Source organism: Borostomias antarcticus (assembly GCF_949987555.1).
Source record: "Borostomias antarcticus genome assembly, chromosome: 1".
In the NCBI taxonomy this organism is placed as follows: domain Eukaryota; kingdom Metazoa; phylum Chordata; class Actinopteri; order Stomiiformes; family Stomiidae; genus Borostomias; species Borostomias antarcticus.
In genome coordinates, this window is record NC_140234.1 from 8,816,881 (window position 1) to 8,821,643 (window position 4,763).

The following is a 4,763-nucleotide window of genomic DNA, read 5'->3' on the forward strand; positions in this document are numbered from 1 at the left end:
TTTGATTGGTTTCCATCTGCCTCGTTAGTATGTGTACAGTATTTCTAGCCTACATGTACAGTAGCTCCCATCTTGTTCTTTGTCTGCTCCATTTGCTGTAGCTGTGCATAGTCCCTGGTGTTTCCGGTGCCATCTTGTAAGTCTGTAAGTTTATAAGCTCTGTCTTTTCTTCTTCACTTGTCGAGTGTATACCTTGGTTTTATTGTTTAGTCTTTGGTTTTGTGAAAACTGCTGAAACCTCAGTGCACCTGTGACAGTTACATGCAGCCCTTGTGATTGCTTAAGTCAGTATGAAACCATCTATGGCTTCTCACATGGCAGGTAACTCAACAAGAGTTCAAGCCCAGGGGGGATGCAGAATAAATATGCTAATACATGTACAGTACATACTCAGGCATTGTGCTGTGACATAATTTTTTTACACTTATTTATGTATTTATTTGTAGCTGTTACTGTTTCTTCATTTTGTTTAAATCTCTTCATCTGACCAGCCTGTTGTCTGCTTACATCTCAATCAGTCCCACCTGTGTTCAATTCAGTCAATCAGTGAATCCATGCTCAGTCCAGAGTCCCACAACTCATTTCCCACAACTCATTCCCATCACAGTATGTAGGCCTACTAATATGTTCATCCAGGATTGCTACAGTGTAAATAAGCTGCGACATTTATCATTTTTTACTTAGAGCTATCTGAAGCCAGCCATGCTCTCCTCATATTCACTGCACATTCTTGCTCAATAAATCTCTAATGTTCATGATTTAAAAAATGACATTTTCATGACATGGTAGATGTAGTGTGAAATGTATTGTGTGCCAGAAACAACCACAAACTACCTCAGATCACAACACCAGATTTAACTTTTCTCCATTTCCATGGTGGCCTGCTATACACTGTCGAACAGTGTCACAATATGGATTAGAGCAGGGGTTCCCAACCTTTCTTCCCCAGAGCCCCCCACTTACACCTGATGGAATTTGCCCCCCCCCCCCCCAAATCGGTGTGAACGTCCAGTCTGTGTATGTTTGTGTGTGAAAATTACATCAGGCGTAAGTTAGGGTACAATTAAGTGCTTCGCCAATGTAGCAGGAATATTAATGTTGACACGATTCATAGTCTCTGATTAATTTGTTGAATTTATTTGATATTGTAGTGCCGTACATACAAGGCTTTTTGGCCCTTCATCAGATATAATCATGTATTTTGCTGTGTGACATGTCAATAACATGATTCTTTGACAAATATTTGTCTAGCTAATATTAGGCCCTCAAATTATCTGAGGTCTGGCGCACCAAACAGAACAATAACAAGACAAGACTGGCTCACTAGTCACCAGACACCAGTCGTCTAACAGGGTTCTTATCACAAACATGCATCAGCAGGTATGTGTGTTCTGATTGGCTGTGTGACAAGCCGCTGTGTGTGTGTGCCTTGTCTTCTCTTCCACAGTTCAAGTTCTGCAGCCTGTTCAGCTATGAGGACTGGGGGAATCATCCCAAACTCCTGCTTCTGCCCGGAAAGGCCAAGCAGCAGGGACGCTGTCAGGGGATGAGCTTCACAGTGAGCCATCTATCAATACACACACACACACACACACACACTCACATAGACACCAACAGACACACACAGGCCAACACACACACACACACACACACACACACAGACAGACACACACACATGCACACACACACATAGACTGATACACACTCACACACACATACTGTAGGAGCAGCAACCTTAGCTGGCAGCATCATCTCTGTCTCTCTCTCTGTCTGTCTCTTTCTCTCTCTCAATAAACAGTATAAAGGAGAGTTCCCTATGGTGACAAAGAAAGGGGCACCATCTTTTATCTTCCGTTGATTAAACCCACCCCCCTCATTTCTCTTCTATCTCAGTACATGCTCAGTTATGGGGTTGGCAAGGAGGTCTACACACAGGTGAACACTAGACTTCTGTACAGACTTATTAAGGAAATTATCAATCAATCATTGATGTGCATGTGTGTGTATGTGTGTTTGTTTGTGTGTGTGTGTGTGTGTGTGTTTGTTTGTGTGTGTGTGTGTTTGTTTGTGTCTGTGTGTGTGATTGAAACATCTAGTATGTCCCTAGCACGTCTGTAACGTCTCTCTCTCTGTCTCTCTCTTCCTCTCTCTCTGTCTCTCTCTCTCTCTGTCTCACAGACATGCTCCTCCATCCTCATGGCTTCCTCTCCATGGCCGATGACATCATAGTGGGGATCTTGTTGGGGTTTGCGTCCCTGTCTGAGTAGCCAGTTCTTCACTGGCCTGCCGTCCTAACGGTCACCTGGCTACATAGTTCTGAAGCTGTGCTGGCGCACCCCCTGCAATTGTTGGCGCCCCCTAAGGGGGGCCTGGACCCCAGGTTGGGAAACCCTGGATTAGAGCATACTTATAGGTGACAAAGGTCATTTTCATACATTCATTAAAGGTTTATAGGCTGTTTCCCTTTGGGGAAGGCTCACACAAAACATTCATATGTTCAGTTTTAATGTTTATTGCAATGGTGATCTAATTTATCGAAATTCAGTTTTTAATACTGTTATAATAAAGATGATAAGATATGAGTGAATCTACGTATAACAGTTTTCACAGTAACATGATGATCTAAAATACTTTATTATTGAATATGGCAACATTTCAAGCATAACCTACTGTAATGATGAACGCTACTATGAGTTTAGACAACAGGGAGGAACAAGGTGCTCAAGAAGTGAGATAAACCATTAGTGTTGTTGGTGCTCTTGGATCACTGGGAATGGAGGCAATATCCAAAAACAAAAGTAGATCCAGGCACTCAGAATAAGTATTCGGAAAGGAAGTGGTAATGTTAAAAAACCTTTAAAGTCGCACAGAAACAGACGTTTGAGGTCATCTAACTTCCGTAGTTTTACGTATTTCCGATGCAAACAAGCTGTGAGGGTGGGACATATGTTTAGAGGAATTTTAGACAGATTCGATAGAAGGATAGCGTTGATTGACGGGTGGATGTCGTGAGATTATTGGCCTAAAATCTAAGGTACCTGATTTCGTCATTGCACGCGACCTACCGTTTTGCAGGAAGTAAGAAATATATACTTTGATATACGATTACAACAAAAGTAGAATTTTGTAATTTTTTTGGCATACATCGTTGAATAGGTGAACACTAAGACCAATTATGTGAACCAAAATGGGACAGAATGCTTTTTTCACTTCAGTGCGACTTTAATGACTTTAAAGAAGTCAACATGTTTCGACCTTGTCAGTCTTCATCAGGACATGTTGTGCGCTCAAACAAATTACCCCTTAAATACTCACTCACTACTTTGAGTTTGGTTAGATTAACATCTAAGTGTGCTTTCAAACCTAAAACTTGAGCCTGTACCTAAACTGAATGTCTCTAGTTGGCTGCATGGACCCAAAGCCCCAGCGCTTGATGTCAATATGCGGCATCTCCTCATCTGGATTCTTTAACTCAAAGTCAAAGTACGTGAGCATGAGGAAAACAAGCTGCTTCAGCTCATTGGTGGCGAAGAAACGACCAGGGCACATGCTGACTCTAGCCCCCCACGGCATGTTTTAGTACTTCAGCTTCTTCCCGCCCTTGTAGAAATCATTTTTCTTGCCCCCGTCTGGTGTGAGGAAACGGTCGTATTTGAACGTGAGCGGATCGGGTTGGATGTCTGGGTCCACCTGAACGGCGGTGTAGGGGAAGAGGGCCACCCTGTCAACTCCCCTGAGGTGGTACTCTTGTCCGTCGGCCATCTTGAGGCTCATGTCCTGGAGCACAGCCCTGGTGAGGACGGGGGCGGCGGTCAAACGCAAGGTCTCCTCCACGGCGCTGTCCATGACGGGCGTCTTCTGCAGCATGTCCCAGGTCAGGTCGACGAGCGGCCCACCACGCCTCACTTCCTGCCCGGCCTCCTTCAGCACGTCCTCCACCTCCGCCCGGACCGCCCTCATGGCGTCGGGGTGCTTCATGAGATAGAGGAGCAGCCAGAAGGCTGACGGCCCCGTGTTACCCTGGGACGCCCACAGAAGCAGGAACATGTACCTGTCTTGCTTTGTGCGGGCTTCTTTCACAATAGTCCCAAAGGAAAATGGATCTGTGACGAACGTGAAATAAAAGCTCCCCAGCAGCACTGTGAAAATATCCCCATGTTTCCTTTTCATTCTCTCCAGGAACTTTGCAGTATCCCTGCGAAACTCCAGGACATGGCCCAGCCAAGGAATGGGTCCCTTATCTAAGGGGGGTTCCCCGGGACGCCTCTGACGGAAGGTCCCCAGGAGATAGAGTCCTCCAAGGAGGAAGGCTAGCAGAGCAAGCAGGAATGGCAGCAGAAAGCCCATCGTCCTCTCCTGTGCTACTCGCCGAGCTAATCTGTTCTCCAGCTCATATTCCTTAGTTATTAGTCAAACACTGTGCTCAGGGCTGAAAATTAACACCCGCCACCCGCCAATGGCGGGTAAAATTTCCATTTGGCGACTAAATTTCGGAGGCTATCTGCCACGCTGGTGGGTAAATGTTTGTACCAATAGAGTCATGTAATAAAGTATGCGTGCGATGTCGCCACATCCATGCCCGGCGTTCTGTTTGTTGTGTGTTGCTCCCCCGCTGCACCAAATAAAGTTTTCAGTCACATGACTGTTGCGGAGCCTCGCGCACTAGGAGAGACTGGTGACGCGAGGCTACTCGCGCACAGAAAATCGTTCACATTTACCTCAGAGGACGCGCGCTTCTACAGTCAACACCTACAGTAGATGTG

General features: G+C 45.5%; 1 pseudogene across 1 annotated transcript; it reads right to left on the reverse strand.

Moving 5' to 3' along the window:
* Positions 1 to 3,363: 3,363 nt before the first annotated feature.
* On the reverse strand, positions 3,364 to 4,347 carry LOC311329532 (7-alpha-hydroxycholest-4-en-3-one 12-alpha-hydroxylase-like; annotated as a pseudogene). Its single transcript has one exon. The product of its transcript is annotated as a 7-alpha-hydroxycholest-4-en-3-one 12-alpha-hydroxylase-like (transcript).
* Positions 4,348 to 4,763: the final 416 nt, after the last annotated feature.